Raw genomic sequence first — 18,380 nt, forward strand, 5'->3', positions numbered from 1 at the left:
GGTACTGGAAAGGCAACATACATGCTACTATTTAACTTTTTTCAAGATGAAATGTCAGATCGCTGAAGAATAATAACATGACAAAATTAGACTCAACCGTGAGGTCACATACAAATTACGCATATGAAATGGACTGAACTGTTAGAGGTACATCTGCACTTAAGTTGCAACAAACAGCACGTAGGATCCATCCATTACCCTTTTATTATATACAATACCTCGCCAGAATAGGCTTGTCAGCTGTCTCTACAATGATCTTCAGGTGCTTCTGTTTTTGCACTTAAAAAAGGGCAAAGCTAGTTTTGGGAGAAGTAACAAAGTTCGATGATTCCAGATTCCAAAATTGTATTCTAAAAACTTCACAAAAGGCAAAGCTGGTGCAGTTTATATAAAAAGTGTTGAAATGGGTAATGGTTTGACAAAGGAAACTTTTCCCTGTGAAAGACTATATTCATCAAAAACCTGTGGCCCTACTGTAATGACTGGGAATTCTGGAGGGCGAGGAGTGGATGGTCTGTGCGCGCAGTGTAGTTACAACATTGCTATTGAGTGATAAAGGGGAAAGCGCATATCAAATTCGCTGCAGCCAGACAATCTGTCCTTATCGGCTACAGAAAATAAGTAACAAAAAGTGAAACTTGGTTTTGAAGTCAGTGAACTGTGGATGTCTTAGCAAAGGATGACCTTTTTCCTGATTTTGTAAAGGCAAAGCGAACATTTTTCACCTCCCAAACATAAACCACCCTTTAATTCGTGAACTTTCATAAAAAGAAAGATTAATACATTTTTTCAGGCTTTTTTTAATGGTAGTTTTCTTAAACGCTGGTACAGGAAACACCTATTGCGGGCTTCAGGAGGCTGAGTACAATGTTTAAACAATCACTGGCAAAGAGGTCATAATGGCATTACCAAAGAAATCCTCAAGAGAATGGATTCAGCGGAGGGAATCATCATGGCGTCAATAGCATACTTTATTTTAGGGTATCACACTAGAACCCATCAAGGAGGTAGAGTAATCAACCCTTCTGACTTTTGCAGACGTGAAACACGGAGGTAGATGGATGGGTTTACTTCCCAAGAAAGCAGAGCTTAGCACATGCCGTCTGTTCTTTAACCCTGTAGGTGTCATCACTTTACATATGTTGCAGGAGTGTAGTGTCAGGAACAGAATTCACGCTGTGTGTAATCTTTCCATGACTTGTTGCCATTACAGGAGTGCTGACAGTTTGTAGGCCAGGCACCGAGACGCATATAAACAACTCTCAGATCATATGCTGAACCCTAAATCATGCCAACTGACTAACTAACTAACATCAATTGGTCTGTTTGTTTTTTTGGTAGGTCCACATCAAAACTGTGCTGGCAGCATAAACGTCCATTTTACCAATGTGGGATGCAGTATGCTTTTATGCTGCACACACACAGAATTTAAAACATAGTAAAGCATGACAAGCACAAGCATGACTGTTGTATTGTAGACAAGGGTGGAGTGTTAACATGTTGCACTGAAGCACAAGCTACTTACCTTCAGTAACGATATATCTGTAAGAAACAGTAGTTAGTGTTAGATTCCTTATCTTAGAATATCCCCTGGCGTCAGACTGGATCCGGAAAGTTTTTTGTCAGCAGTACCCTTGCGCGTCGGTAGGCATCGCCTGCGGCTCCGCGTCCGTCATCAGCGTCGTGATCGCTGGGATGACGTCATCTGAGTACTTAGAGGCCAGCCATCGCGCGCTGACGCCAGTTCTGTACACAGCTTTCCGCGCCAGGCACGCAGAGCCATGCAAGAAACAGACACTGGTGCCGTGAAACAAGGGCCCTCAGAGGCAGATACCTTAACCCTAGATACCGGTTCGCAGAACGGGGAGGATGGGTGGGGCAGTAAGCAATCTAACACTAACTACGGTTTCTTACAGATATATCGTTACCGAAGGTAAGTAACTTGTGCATCTGAAAGAAACAGGTTAATGTTAGATTCCTTATCTTAGAATAGATACCCCAGCAATACCAACCCCGGTGGTGGGTCTGCGAACCAAGATCACACCAGAAAGTCCTGGAGAACTGAACGGCCGAAAAAGCCATCTCTCCGGACTTGGCTGTCTAGGCAGTAATGCTTAGCAAACATGTGCAGCGAGGAGGCCCACGTAGCTGCCTGACAGATGTCCTGCAAGGGGACTACATGACCCAGGGAAGTAGTAGCCACCGTGGCATGAGTGAAATGGGCGTGCAGCCCCACAGGAGGCTCCTTTTTCACCAAGGAGTAACAGACCTTGATGCACAAAGTGACCCACCGAGAGATGGTCTGCTTTTACACCGCCCGTCCCTTCTTAGCGCCCATGTAACCAACCAAAGAGCTGGTCGTCCACCCATAACTGGCGTGTGCGGTCTAGATAAAAGGAGAGCGCACGTTTTGGATCCAGACGGTGGAGCCTCTCTTACTCTTTCAAGGGATGAGGAGGCAGAAAGAAGGAGGGCAAGGTGATGGACTGTCCGATATGAAAAGCTGTAACCCCCTTGGGCAGGAAAGAAGGACAAGTCCTCAGAACAACCTTGCCTGGATGGACAGAGAGGAAAAGAGGCTTAGAAGACAGAGCCTGGAACTAACTCACTCTACTGGCAGAGGTGATGGCAACCAGGAATGCATTTTTAAGAGAAGCCGAAGAGGACAGTTATGAAGTGGCTCAAAAGGAGCGCACATCCGAGAATTCAGTACAAGGTTCAAGTCCCACTGAGGTATCTGTAGCAATTAAAAGTCTTTAAATCCAGAATATGAAATAGATCTGACTTATTGAAGATTCGTTTCAAATCAAGTTGATAATACAAAAGTATATAGGTCCATTTGTAATCCAATTTAAACCCCACCAGGAGCAGATGGACTCCTGCTCAGCCTCAGATGTAACTGACTCAATTCAAGGATACATAATCAGAACACTATGTAAAATCATAGATGCATGCTGAGCAAGTTATAATAAACACTAAAATAGGACAGAGAAAGAGGAAAACCGATTATAACACATCTCCCCCTTGACAGAAATAAAAAACAAAATAAGAAAACCAAACAGTGTAGAAAAGTAGATGATAGAACATAGAGCACATACAACGTATATATTACTGGAAAAGTAAACAGAAGAAGTTACATCATCAAATGGTGAAAGTAAGAAAGAAAATATCACCCACAAAATAACTAAATCCACAAGAATGGAAATGAACGGATTTGATAAATTAAATATATCTGTAACACCATACACAAGAATGGAAATGGATGGACCTGATCAAATAAATAAGAACTTCTCTAAAAACATTAGAGCATTTAAATGATTCATATCTATGAACAGACTTCCTCTCTTTAAACATAAAATAACTTGAACACCTCTAAAATATTAGAGCACATACATGGTACGTGGTTCAACAAATGAGCAACCTGTGGCTCCTTTAAACCTTGAACAAAATGAACACCTCTAAAATATTAGAGCACATACGTGGTACATGGTTCAACAAATGAGCAACAACCTGTGGCTCTTTTAAACCTTGAACAAAATGAACACCTCTAAAATATTAGAGCACATATGTGGTGTGGTATGTGGTTCAAGAAAGCACTAAAACTCTTCAAAACATTGAAATTTCTGAAACATGGCTCATCCTCTGATGCAACCCATAAACACATAAAACCGAGAAGCAAAGAACTCCTCACTTAATACTGAGCACTAAAACAGCGTATTGTATAATTGAATACCTGCTGCAGAATAGAAAATAGCAGAACTCTTTAGAAATAACTTACAAAAGAATAAGGCACCTCAAAATTGAGCACAAATGTGGCCCCGGAAATATATCTGAAATAAACTTGAGCAGCTCAACTTATGTCTAGCATCTAAATGGCTCACTCCATTGAAGAAACTAACTCATCACTCACCAGGAGTATTATAAACTCCAGTACGCACATACAACCAATATATAAGCAGCAGTACGAATCAAAAATCACATGCAACCAATAAATAAGAAGCAATACAAATCAAGAATCACAATATAAATAATGTGCACTCTTTCCCAAAGAACACATATCTCTCTCAAAAAAGTTACAAATAAAGCGTTACATTTTTTTTACAATAAGATGAACAAACAAACTCCGGTGAGCGATCTCTCACCCGAGGTCCTTTTGCAGTTGAAAATAGAAATCTTGAAAGTTATTCAGTCAAATCTCCGGAACATATAGTTCACAGCTGAAGACTTTATCACCATCGTTTGGGACACAGAAAAAAAAGTAAATATATTTTCCCAAATTCGCCAATTCTTCACTGATGACAAAAATCCATGACATCTAACCAAAATGTAAGCCCTTCGGAGAATTTTAAAGTTGACCAAAAGTTCATGCGTGTAAAACGGTGAGTTGTGTGTTAATCTTCGAATTTTTTGATGTCCGCGCTTCAAAGAGTTCACAAATGAAATGTACAATGTCAATTGAACTCACCCCAGGAATCTGCAAATGCTTCGATGTCTCTTTGGCCAAATAATCTTAGACTTGGACTTGGACTGTTTGCGGAAACGTACAGCAAAATGGCGGCACGCAACAGACGCTGCACCGGGTGGCTCTCCTCACACCAATGCTTGCAAACGTTCATAGGCAGCAACCATGAAGACACAGATGATGTCACAGTAGACTCTTGAGACTCTCAAGCTGGATTACGCGAGTAGCACGTGTACAGCTAGCTTTTTTTAAAAACATGTATGCAGACCGTTAAATTTTAAATGAACGTGCTGTCGTCCACCACCATCAATGTTTCTCTTTTTTTTTAAAAAAGTAAATGTAAAATAACTCACATGACATTAGCAGTGCTCCATCAAAAGTGACACGTTCACAAGTATTAGCACAAATGTGATCAACCGTGTAATCATTGCTCTGTCCTCACGATCGTGGTGCCGCTGTGAGTTGCACTCTCTAACACTTACAGTAAACAGTCTCAATAGCGGCAAAATAACATTGTTGACAGATGCTTTCTTTACTTTGAGCACTATGTGTGTAAGCGTGCTAAAATCCTCTGCTTTCTCTCTAGCAACGCTGCTTTCTCTCTTGTGATATCGAAAAATAAATAATTGTTGCACATCCACTTCTTCACAATTGATGGCAGACTTTTTCTTTAAATATAACAAACATCACCGCTCAGTGACAAGATCTCAGGCCAGTACTGTTCAAATCATGCAGTTAAAACTCAAACACCCTGGGGAAAGAAGCTGTCCAGATCACTAGAGACACTGGTGGGGTTAACCAGGGCGCTTTACTTAATTTACCTTTTATTTTCAAGCTTCTTCAGTTGAAGTTGCAGTTGCAGTATTCTTAAATTCCTTAGTTGCAGTAAGGAGTAGTTTCTGTCCTGTAACTCCAGTTCTGTAGTAGGGGTATATCTGTTATAGTCATAATCTAGTGAATAGTCCCGCCCATGTGCGCGGACCCCGGCAATCAAAAATAATCTCTTAAGTTGTCAAATCATGCAGAAACTGCAAAGACACTTAAGAGATAATTTAAAGACAAATAATGCAGCCTATATCCACAGGCTACACTGTCCAGTCCTTCAACTAGAAATTCCACCAAACACCACACACAAAACAGCCTGCCCAGTTTCTACCATAGAGAAACTTTCCTCTACCAGTAAAAGACTCTGGAATGATAGAGAGGAAGGCATGGACAGACAAGCCCCATAGGCTGCTATTATGGGGCTTAAATAGGATAATGTGCCTTTAAGAGAACTTTCCAGAACTTTCTCCCAGTATCCCAGAATGCACAGCAGGTCCCTTTTACTTTCAGTTCTTTTTGAAGGCGTAGCACGCCAGACCTGTAGCATTCCTTACATAAACATCCATCTCCACCGGGGAGGAGGGCGGGCGCTTATGACTATAACAGAGATACCCCTACTACAGAACTGGAGTTACAGGACAGAAACTACTCCTTCTGTAGTAGGGGATCTCTGTGTATAGTCATAATCTAGTGAATAGAATGGCAAGCCCATCCCCACACCAAAGCGGCGGTGGAGAAAAGAAATTAACACCACTATTGTGCGAACAAATTCAGCAGCGAAGCCTGTCCAACCTGAGCATCTGCCCTGGCATCAGTGTCCAGACAGTAATGCTAAGCAAAGGTATGAACCGACTTCCAAGTGGCCGCCTTGCAGATCTCTGCAATCGGAACATTACGGAGCAAAGCTGTTGTGGCAGCTTTTCCCCTGGTGGAATGAGCCTTAGGTGTACCCCCTAAGGTCTTATTAGCTTTTTGGTAACACAACTGTATGCAGGACACAATCCACCTAGAGATGGACTGCTTAGAGGTAGCAAGACCTGTCCTGACCGATCCATAATTGACAAATAATTGGTCTGACCAACGAATATCTTTGGTTTTATCCAGATAAAATTTCAACACCCTCCTAACATCCAGGGAATGTAGAGACCTTTCCGCTGGAGATGAAGGATTCTGAAAAAACGTAGGCAACGTTATGGTCTGGTTGACATGAAAATCAGAAATAACCTTGGGAAGAAATTTAGGGTGAGTACGCATAACAACCTTAGCAGCATGAAATACAGTATAAGGTTCTTGGCAACACAACGCCTGAATTTCACTCACCCTACGGGCCGATGTAATGGCCACGAGGAACGCCGCCTTCCAGGACAGGTGCTGCAACGAAGCCTTATGAATAGGTTCAAAAGGCTCCTTCATCAATCTGGACAGCACCACATTCAATTCCCATGAAGGCGAAGGAAGCCTGACAGGAGGGAACACTGTCTTCAAGCCTTCCAAAAAGTCTTTGATCACAGGGATCTGGAAGAAGGAAGTCTGTGAAGGGCATTTCCTGTAGGCAGTCAATGCAGCAAGGTGAACCTTAATGGAATGAACAGTAAGGCCAGACTGCGCCAAATGTAGAAGGTAAGGAAGGAATACGTCTTCCTTGCACGTCGTCGGGTCATAGTTCTTAGACTGGCACCAGATACAGAACCTCTTCCACTTGTAAGCATAGGAGGTCCGAGTGGAAGGTCTCTTAGACTCCTTCAGTATGTCCATGCAATCCTCGGGTAGATTTAGATGACCATATTGCACTATCTCAGCAGCCATGCCGCCAAACTCAAAGACGAGAGGTTGGGGTGCAACATCTACCCCCCGAACTTCGTGAGAAGGTCCGACCTGCACGGGAGCCGAATGTGAGGAAGGAGAGACCGGTGAAGCAGGTCTGTGAACCACCACTGTCTGGGCCATTCCGGGGCAATGAGTATCATCCGAGCCCTGGACCGGGCCAGCTTGATGAGCACCGCCGGAACCAGGGGAATGGGTGGAAAAGCGTACAGAAAGCTGTTCGACCAGTTGATCCATAACGCATTCCCCAGCGTCCCCTGCTGGTAGTACCTGGAGGCGAAGTCTCGGCATTTGCTGTTTTCGGCGGTGGCGAACAGATCTACGTCTGGAGTCCCCCACCTTGCGAAGACTTCTCCTAGTACTTCGTCGTTTATGACCCATTCATGGTTTTCCTGAATCAGTTTGCTCAGTGCGTCTGCCTGAACATTCTGCACACCTGGCAGATGGGCAGCCGTTATCGTCAGTCCTCTGGCCAGAAGCCAGTGCCAGATCGCCTGAGCCTCCTGTGACAGAGTGCGTGATCTCGAACCCCCCTGCTTGTTGAGGTAATACATCGTGGTCGTATTGTCCGTCTGTACAAGCAGAGAGTTGGTTTGGAAGGACGGATGAAAGGCCTTCAGTGCCAAGTGAACAGCTCTGAGTTCCAGGAAATTGATGTGATACATGGCCTCCATCGGGGACCACATTCCTTGAATCTGTAGGCTTCCGGAATGCGCTCCCCAGCCGTGGAGAGACGCATCCGTCACGATCGTCTGCGTGGGAATGTCCTTGTGGAAGGGAACCCCTCTGAGGAGATTCTCCGCTGAACACCACCACTTCAGAGACTGAAGAGCATGCAGAGACAGTCTTATCTTGTCGTCCCAAGATCCTCTCCTCTGATCCCACTGGTCTTCCAAGCACTCCTGCAGCGGTCTCATGTGCAGCCGTGCGTGTGGCATCAGGAGGATACAAGAGGCCATCGATCCCAGTAGAGAAGACACTGTCCTCACTGTTGTAGATGGAGTGGTCATAAGAGCCTGAGCCTTCCAAAGGAGTGATAATCGTCGCTCTTCCGAAGGAGACACGCTTGCTGACAGCGTATTGATGGAGGCTCCCAAGTACTGAATGCACTGGACCGGAGTCGGGACAGACTTGGACATGTTGATGTGCAACCCCAGCTTGTTCAAGAGAACGCACGTCTTCTGAAGTGTGCTCGTGCTTCCGAGAAGGAGGAGGCCTTGATCAACCAATCGTCCAGGTCCTTGTTCTTCCTCAGGTGTGCTGCTACCACCACCATGCACTTCGAGAATGTTCTCGGCGCAGACTTTAGTCTGAATGGGAGTACTGTGTATTGATAATGATTGGCGCCGACTTGGAACAGCAGGAACTTCCTGTGTTTGTGTGCAATAGGCACATGGAAGTACGCATCCTGTAGGTCTATAGCACATAGCCAGTCTCCCTGTTGCAACTGAGGATAAATCTGATGCAACAACAGCATGCAAAACTTTTCCCTGCGAATCCATTTGTTTGCCTGTCGCAAGTCCAGAATGGGCCTGAACTCGTTCTTGTCCTTCTTGCGAACCAGGAAGAACAGGGAGTACAGACCTCTTCCTCTCTGAGACAGAGGTACGTCTTCTATCGCCCTTTTCCTTAACAGGACATCCGCTTCCGCCTGAAGCTCGCGCAGTTGAAACTGCGAGCTGACCGGTGGAATTGCTGGAGGCGGGCTGGTGAACCGAAGAGTATATCCATTGCAAACAATATTCAGCACCCACTTGTTGTGAGAAGTTGGCCTGATATGTAGTGCTCACTATTCTAGTGGTCACTGTGTATCATTCCAAACGACCCTTATTGATGATTGGTTGTAAGTCAACCGTTAGACCAGCTATCCTAGTAGCGTGGCCAAGAGCAGTCTTTAGGCTAAACTCTAGAGGGCGTGTTAAGCCAGCTGTTATACCATCACATATACCCCTTGAACACCAAGTGAAAGGACACCACACAAGTTGTTATGAAAATAAAGTATATTTATTTAGAACACAACAGCCCTGAACTCTTTATTAGGACAGGGTGCTAAGCACAATACAAAGCTCTTAAGAAAATACTGAAAGTCGCACAATTTACACAAATGCCCGAGGGGCACGAAAAACCATATACTCTAAAAGTGGAATGCGAAATTACTAGCAGGTAAGTACTACTCTAATAGGCCTTAGGATCGCTAGGACTTGACTACTGAACCTTCAGATTACTAGCAGGAGGCCTAGGGAGATCGGGTGCAGAGTGTGCACTCTCACGCGGGATGCGGGACAAAGTCTATGGATGGTAGATTCCGTAAAGTTAGTGTAGAGCTGAAACGAAAAAGGATCTGGACCTTTGGATAGTTAAGCTATGCTGGAGCACCGAAGTGCTGAGTTTACCTAGCCCAGGGGCTGCGGATGCATAGGTCTGAAAAGACGTCTGGAATCCTCGTTGCAGTCTATGGAGCCTGAAAGAAGAACTTGCTGGCAGGCGACCAGTGTTGAAGTTCGAAGTGATCCAAGCCTGGATCGAAGATGGAAGACACCTGTAAGCAGAGGGGACCAAGTTCTGAATCACTAGCCAGTGATTAGATGGGCACCAGGATGGCACCAGATGGAGTCACCTCGACCAGGTGAGTGGGCGACGCTGGGCTCTGCAGGCTCACGGACCAGGAGGCGTTGTCGGCGACCAGGATGGAGGTGCGAGCTGTCCCACGATGGTATCTGCTGTCGACGTCGCTGGACCCAGGATTGGGGCAACAAGTCTTGACAAATGCAAGCCCACGCGGTGGACTCAAAATGGCGTCTGGAGTGGACCAGGAGGGTCCGGGGTGCTCCTCTGTTGGAGGGGAGCAAGGGCCAGTCTGGAGCAACCAGACCAGCGTTGAAAATGTCGTCGTTCGTCGTCAGGAAGGCCACAAGCCAGCAGGCAAGTAGCCAGACAACGCGGTGAGCAGCAAAGAGCAGAAGGGCCCCACGCAGATCTCGTGGATGCTGGGGGGCTGGACTTCGGTGCTGGAGCTGCTCAGGGTTAGGGCTTCTCACACCCCAAAGCACTCACTCGAGGATCCCTCGGCGGTCGTGCTGGGCAAGCATCGTGCAGTCCTGAAGATGGCCGGTCCCTCGAGGTCTCGTCACACCCACGAATCTCAGCTGGGCTGATGATGCAGGTCGAGGTCAGAGGTGCCAGGGAAGCCAGTTCTCGTCGAGCTGGGCAGTCTTGATCCGGAGGAAAGACTTACAGCAAACCGCGATGCTTGGATGGTGCCTGTGGGTGCATGGTGGCTACTCCTTAGCCACAAGGGAGAGTCTTCTGAAAGGTTCAAGAGTTCTTTCGTGGAAAGTCATCAAGATTCGGAATTATCTAATTTGGAAGGGGTCCCCGCTCCCACCTTTATACTAAAGAAAGGGGCTGGTATGGGACTAGGTCCTGCCGATGGGTGGGACCAGGAAGGGGGGTGGTTACACCCCTCTCCCATGCCGGACTTTCCCCAGCTCAGGGTGCCCCTGGAACCGGTTCAGACTGGCAGATGCATAGTGAGCACCGGGGTGCAACTTGCAGTCACCTTCCTATTCAGCCCTGCCTACCTAGGATACACAAAACCCTGTCTGGGTCGGTGCTAGCACCGCCCCTGACAGGAAACCCTTTGTCCAAGCTCTCCTCGCTGGAAGGACTCCCAGCAGCAGGAGGTCAGACTTGTGTCTGTGGTGGCAGCATCCATTTTGTGATGCTGAGGCTCGAGTTAACTTTAACCGGGGTTCACAGTTACATACATGTCGTGTCCCTCTAGAAGGGTGGAATGCTAACCCCGTCGCCAGAATTGGCGAGGGGTTAGTATTCCAATTCGTATGACACCTTACTCGACATGTTTTGATAAAGCGATAGCAAATAACCGTGAGGATTATAATGTACTTAAGAGTATATGGTAAGCGTTATCATAGAACAGCTATTAGGACTTAGTTCCGCAAGCTGCAGACGGGCTCAGCTCATGCCAGAGCACCATCTCACATGATTCCACGCACTCTGCCTTCAGGATTGTTAAGGCCTGCCATAGGAGTGACTGATAGGAATCTATGTGCCCATTTTAGGGTTAGATATAGGTATACTATATCTACAGCAAAGGGTGATTACACCACTTTGCCCCAGCTGTCGTGCAGCCAGTTGTGTCAGATTTAGATGGCCAGCCAGGGGTGGCATAATACCTGCTGCAGCCCCTGGTAGGCCCTGGGTACACCTATGCCCTGAGTTACAGGGTCTGATAAGGTGGCCCAGTACCAATTGGTAAATGCACCTAAGGTACACGTGTCAATTTAGTGAGAGAACAGCAAGGCTGTGGGTCTGATTGGCAGGCCCACAGCCTGAGAAGTCATTAACCAGTGAAGCAAAAAGCAAACATCTGGGGTGATCATAGGATTGCAGACCCTACTCTCCCACATGACCCCCTCCCCCCTAAACTTTGGGACAATAAAATAACCTTGACCAGGTGAGTCTTCTTGCTCTAAGTGGAAATACCTGGAGAGCCCATCTGCATTGCCATGATCAGTGCCAGGTCTATGCTCCACTGTGAAATCCATCCCCTGTAGGGAAATGGACCACCTAAGCAGTTTGGGGTTTTCACCCTTCATCTGATTTAGCCACAAGAGGGGCTTATGGTCGGTCTGAATCTTGAAATGAGTGCCAAACAAGTATGGCTTCAGTTTCTTCAGGGCACACACCACAGCAAAGGCCTCCCTCTCAATAGCTGACCAATTTTTCTCTCTGGGGGTCAGCCTTCTGCTTATAAAAGCAATGGGCTGGTCTTGACCATCAAAATTCAGCTGAGATAGAACAGCTCCCACACCCAACTCAGGAGCATCTGTTTGGACAATGAATGGTTTGGAGTAGTCTGGACTCTTTAGGATAGGGGCTGTGCACATGGCCTGCTTTAGGTCATCGAATGCCTTTTGACAGCCTGCTGTCCACTGAACTTTCTTTGGCATCTTTTTGCTTGTCAGGTCATTAAGTGGAGTCACAATTGATCCATAATTTCTGACAAATTTCCTGTAATAACCAGTCAGGCCCAAGAAAGCTCGAACCTGAGTCTGGGTGGTTGGAGGAGCCCAATCCTTGATGGATTGTATCTTGCTCTCCAGTGGCTGAACCTGGCCTCCACCTACAAGGTGGCCCAGGTATACAACCTGTGTCTGCCCTATCTGGCACTTTGTGGCCTTGATAGTGAGACCTGCTGCTTGCAGTGCCTCTAACACTTTCCTCAGGTGGACCTGGTGATCCTCCCAGGTGGAACTAAAGACAGCTATATCATCAAGATATGCGGCACAGAAGTCATCCAGCCCAGTGAGAACTTGATTCACCAGCCTTTGGAAGGTGGCAGGTGCATTTTGCAGACCAAAGGGCATTACCACAAACTGATAATGCCCACCAGGGGTAGAAAATGCTGTCTTGGGCTTGGCATCCTCAGCTAACCTGATTTGCTAATACCCAGCTGTCAGGTCAAATGTACTTAAGTAGTTGGCAGAAGCCAATCTATCTATAAGTTTATCTGCCCTTGGTATTGGGTGGGCATCAGTCAAAGTGACTGCATTGAGGCCTCTGTAGTCTACGCAAAACCTCATCTCTTTCTTACCACCCTGGGTGTGAGGCTTTGGCACTAGAACTACTGGACTAGCCCAAGGGCTATCTGAGGGCTCAATGACTCCCAGCTCCAACATTTTCTGCACTTCAGATTTGATGCAGTCTCTGACATGATCAGGGCCTGTAGATTTTACTCTTAACTGGCAAGCTGTCACCAGTGTCAACCTCATGGGTACACCAATTGGTTTGACTGGGTGCCAGGGAGAACATATGTCTAAAGGATTGAAGAACTTGTTTGCAATCCTTTTGCTGATGTTCAGAGAGGCTGCCACAAAAGACAACACCATCTACTGACCCATCATCAGGGTTCTGAGAGAGCAGGTCTGGGAGAGGGTCACTCTCCTCCTCCTGTCCCTCATTTGTGGCCATGAGCAAGCTCATGTGCTTCCTGTCGACATATGCCTTGAGCCTGTTCACATGGAGCACCCTGAGGGGGCTCCTGGGAGTTCTAGGGTCCACCAGGTAGGTGACCTCTCCCTTTTGCTCAATGATTGTGTGGGGCCCAGACCATTTGTCTTTCGAGTGCTGCGGGGGCCACTGGCTCCAACACCCACACCTTCTGTCCAGGCTTGTACACAGTCAGGACAGCCTTTTGGTCATGCCAAGCTTTTTGGAGTTCTTGGCTAGCCTCAAGGTTTTTGGAAGCCTTTTCCATGTACTCAGCCATCCTGGAGCGGAGACCAAGTACATAGTCCACTATGTTGGTTGCAGGCTTTTTGAGAGGCCTCTCCCATCCTTCCTTCACCAAACACAGAGGTCCTCTTACAGGATGTCCATACAAGAGTTCAAAAGGGCTGTAGCCAACCCCCTTCTGTGGGACTTCTCTATAAGCAAATAAAAGGCAGGGTATCAGGACATCCCATCTACGCCTGAGCTTTTCAGGTAGTCCATGAATCATCCCTTTTAGGGTCCTGTTGAACCTTTCAACAAGCCCATTGCATTGTGGATGATAGGGTGTAGTGAACTTGTAGTTGACACCACATTACTTCCACATAGCAGTCAGATACGCTGACATGAAGTTTGCACCTCTGTCAGAGACAACCTCCTTAGGGAAGCCCACTCTGGAGAACACTCCAACTAGGGCTCTTGCCACAACAGGTGCTGTAGTGGTCCTAAGGGGAATAGCTTCAGGATACCTGGTGGCATGGTCCACCACCACCAGTATAAACTTGTGCCCTGATGCTGCCGGGGGTTCCATTGGACCAACAATGTCAATCCCCACTCTTTCAAAGGGCACCCCCACCACAGGCATTGGTATAAGGGGGGCCTTTGTTGTGCCACCTGACTTACCACTGGCTTGGCAAGTGACACAGGAGCGACACAACTCCTTGGTATCTTCATTCATATGAGGCCAGTGAAAGTGTGAGACAAGCCTGTCCCAAGTCTTGTTCTGGCCTAAGTGTCCTGTAAGGGGAATCTCATGGGCCAAGGTAAGAAGGAAACCTCTCTGTGACAAGGGGACGACCAGCCTCCTGGTTGCACCAGGCTTGGGGTCTCTTGCTTCAGAGTATAGGAGTCCATCATCCCAGTATACCTTGTGGGTACCTGTGGCGTTCCCTGCAGCCTCAGCAGCAGCATGCTGTCTGAGGGGTTCAAGAGAAGGGCAGTCTAACTGTGCCTTCCCCAGGTCTTCTCTGGAGGGTCCCCCTGAACCCAGAAACTCAACCTGATCAGGTTCAAGTTCTTTAGGCTCAGTTTCCCTCAATTCCTGGAGGTCAGCCTCCTCTGAGACTTGATCCACAACCTGGGGCAAGGGGGAAGGCAATGCCTTAACACTACTGCTCTTCTTCTTGGAAGGTGTCTGGTCCATTGTTCCAGGATCCAGCACCTGTTCAGTGGGGCATCTTCTGGCCTGTGACCTAGTCACAGCAAGGACATGTGCTGGCACACCTAACATCTCCATGTGAGTCCTCTGCTCCACTTCTGACCATAGTGATGACTCCAAATCATTGCCCAACAAACATTCAACTGGGAGGTCTGAACTAACAACAACCTTCTTTTGGCCACTTACCCCTCCCCAGGAGAAAGCTACAATTGCCATACTATGGTGGGTAGTGACATTGCTATCATTGGTCACTAGGTAGTCTGTACCTAGTATGATCTGTCCAGGGTCCACAAAGTTAGGTGTCACCATTGTGACACTGGCACAAGTGTCCCTATAGGCCTGAGCCATCTTTCTATTTATAAAAGGTGTCTGCCTGTATTTGCCCAAAGTATTGGGACTTGCGTCAGGGGACATATCCATATCCCCTGTACAGACAAGGACAACCTGAGTGAGTGTGCCAACTAAGTTGTCATACCCCTCAGATCCCAAGGTTAACCCAACTAATCCCTTGGGAGGTGCACAACCACTGCTGACTGTACTAGGGGGTGCAGGTGCCTTAGGGGCTGCAGTGGCAGGAGTTTGCCCTCCTTTCTTGGTGCACTCACTAAACCAGTGAGTTTTACTTTTACAGTATTGGCACCACCTTTTAGACTGGCCTTCTTGAGTCTTCTTTTTCTGCTGTGAAGCCTGACCCCCACCCTCTTTGGTTTGTTGGGGGCCTGTCGAAGACTTCTGGTCATTTTGTTCACCTTTGTTATTACCCTTCTGGTCTGCTTTCTTCTGACCACGCTGGTTCTGGCCCTGGTTCTGCTTGACCCTTGTTCTGACCCATCTGTCTGCCTTCTTTCCCAATTCTTGGGGAGAGGTCAGATCTGAATCAACAAGGTGCTGATGCAACAACTGGTTCTGACAATTGTTTAAAATCTGTTTCCTCATGATCAGATTGTATTATTTATAGGTTTTTGTAAAGCGCGTAGTAACTCCGAAGAGCATCCTAGCGCTGATCTGCTTCTCCAGAGGTTTTAGCCACTAGTAGGGTTAGATTTGAGGGAAAAGGAAGGTCTTCAAGGTCTTTCTGAACTGGAGATAGTTAGGTTCTGTTCTGAGTTTTCGGGGTAACTGGTTCCATCGTTTTGCCGTGTGGACCGAAAAGCGACGGCCACCGGTCTTGGCTTTTCTCACTCTAGGGACTGCAATAAGATTTTCTGCATTGGATCGGAGATCCCTCTCTGCTTTGTAAGGGATTAAAAGTTCTTTCAGAAGAGGGGGACCGTTGTTGTTGAGTGTTTTATGGGCCAAGCAGAGGGATTTGAACAAGACCCTTTCTCTGATTGGAAGCCAGTGGAGAGAGTTGAGGGCCGGCCTGGCGGACGATCTTCCAGGTGTGCCCGTAAGTAATCGGGCTGCTGCGTTTTGGACTTTCTGTAGTGAGTTCAAGGTGCCTTCAGGGGCTCCCAAGTATATAGCGTTACAGTAGTCTAATCTTGCCAGGATTAGACCCTGTATGAGGAGCCTCCTTGCGGTCTCTGGGAGCAGGGGAAAGATTTTCCTGCAGGCTCTGAGTAGTCCGAAGCATGTCCCTGCAGTTCTCTTTGCCTGGGTTTTAAAATTCATGTCTTTCTCAATCCACACACCAAGGCTCTTGACCTCTTCCTTGGGTGTGGGAGGGTCCCCTAGGCACCTGGGCCAGAGATGAGATGGTAGAGAGGGCCCATTGTGGCCCATCAGGAGGATCTCGGTCTTGGACCCGTTTAATTTTAATGAGGAGAGATTCATCCATCGGTGGACTTCAGAGAGGCAGCTGTGGAGGTCGGATGGGGCATGGTGAGGGTGGGAAAGGGTAACGACCAGCTGAGTGTCGTCGGCGTAGTTGATGACTGACACGCCGTACGAGCTAACCCTCTTCTCCAGTGGGGCCATATACACGTTGAAAAGTGTCGGGCTCAGAGATGAGCCCTGTGGTACTCCACACCGGAGGGGGATGATGGATGAGCAGCTGTCGTTTTCCCGCACCTGGAAGGAGCGTCCAGTCAAAAAGGATTCTAGCCATTTCAAGGCCCGCCCCGTTACTCCGGTCTCTCCCAGTCGATGGATAAGGGTGGGATGGTCTACAGTGTCGAAGGCCGCACTGAGGTCTAGGAGGATCACTGCCACTGATCCTCCCATGTCCAGAATGCTTCTGGCCTTCTCCACTGCGGTCAGGAGGGCGATGTCAGTGCCCTGACCAGGACGGAATCCTGTCTGGGAGGCCGCTAAGAGGTTGTTGCTTTCTAAGTAAAGCGAAAGTTGTTTATTTACCAACTTCTCTGCGATCTTGCTGTTTCCAGGGAGAAGGGATATGGGCCTGTAGTTGGCAAAGTCCTGCGGGTCTAAAGAGGGTTTTTTCAGCAGACCTTTCACTGCTGCCGCTTTCCAGCTGGGTGGGACAATGCCCTCTGAGAGAGAGGAATTGATCAGGGCCGTGAGGGGGGGGTGATGGTACTTGATACTTTTTGTAGGAAACGGAGGGGAGCAGGGTCAAGGGGAGAACCACTTTTAATAGCTGCCAGCGTAGCTCCCACTTCTTCCGTTGTTACGGGACCGAAGATATCCAGGGAGGGTTGGGGGGCTGGCGGCAGTGGAGGGTTGGCGGTGGTGATGGTAGGATCCGGCTGTGTGGGGTCCTGTTCAGGAGGGGGAATGGTTAGGAGAATGTTTTGAATCTTCTCGTCGAAGAAAGTGGCTAAATTTTGACATTTGGTTTCAGCTGCTTTGGGATCGAGGGGTTTGAGTGGGGGGTCGGGGCGTGGAGTAATTCTTTTAGAACTGAGTAGGTTTCATGGGCCGAGCTGGCCGCGTTTTTAATTCTGTCCTCGTAGAAACTGGTTTTGATGCTACGGAGCTCTTTTTTATAGGATTTTATCGCGGCGCGGAATGCTTCTTTCCGTTCCTCGGTTTTTTCCTTCCTCCAGCTACGTTCATGTCTTTTGCAAGCCTTACGTAGCAGATTGAGTTCCGGGGTATACCAGGGTGAGGGATTAACTCTCTTGATGTGTCTAAGAGATGTGGTTTTGGGCAGGATGGCGTCCAGCGATTGGGTAATCCAGTTACTGAATTTTTTGTCTCCTACTAAGGTGTTATTGGGGGGATGAGGAACGTTTTCTCGGAGTTTGGCTGCCCAGACTTCTGGATCTAATTTTGGCCATTGTCTGGAGTACGTTCTGATTTTTGGGGGTGGCGGAGGTACGGTAATAATGTCCCATACTAAGGGAACCAAAAAGTGGTCCGTCCAGGGAAGGGGGATATGGTCCAGGGATCTAAGGTTGGGGATGTTGGAAAAAATGGGGTCAAGCAGTTGCCCTTTTTCGTGGGTGGCCTGTGGGTTTTTAAGGTCTAGGCCCATTGAGGTGAGGTCTTGGAGTAGTTCATTGGCCGGTTTGTCGTCTTGGTCCAGGAAATGTACATTCAGGTCTCCCAATAATAGGTAATTAGTGGTAGAAGTGCATTTGATGGAGGTCTGGTCAGCAATTTTGGTCGGAAAATCCCCTAAATTGCCTGGTGGGCGATATATCAGTGTTCCTGATATCGAGGTGACAGGGGAGATTGTGATGGTATAGTGACAGCTTTCGTAGCCCTTGATGTTGCCATCAGACGTTCTACAGGTGAGGGTGTCTTTGATGATTATTGCAAGTCCGCCTCCTCTACCCTCTGGTCTATTCTGTGAGCACATAACGTACCCGGGGGGAAGTGCTAAAACGATGTCTGGGCCACTACTGGGGGTGAGCCAGGTTTCTGTTAAAAACAGAATATCTAAAGCATTGTTGGTAATTAGGAGGTTCA

At 47.6% G+C, this 18,380-nt stretch overlaps 1 protein-coding gene across 1 annotated transcript in view; it reads right to left on the bottom strand.

Annotated features, from left to right (window-relative positions):
* Positions 1 to 18,380, bottom strand: part of GPCPD1 (glycerophosphocholine phosphodiesterase 1) — a 941,421-nt gene that overhangs the window by 154,531 nt on the left and 768,510 nt on the right. The window lies entirely within an intron of this gene.

The sequence above is a fragment of the Lissotriton vulgaris genome, chromosome 6 (genome assembly GCF_964263255.1).
Source record: "Lissotriton vulgaris chromosome 6, aLisVul1.2, whole genome shotgun sequence".
NCBI classification, from domain to species: domain Eukaryota; kingdom Metazoa; phylum Chordata; class Amphibia; order Caudata; family Salamandridae; genus Lissotriton; species Lissotriton vulgaris.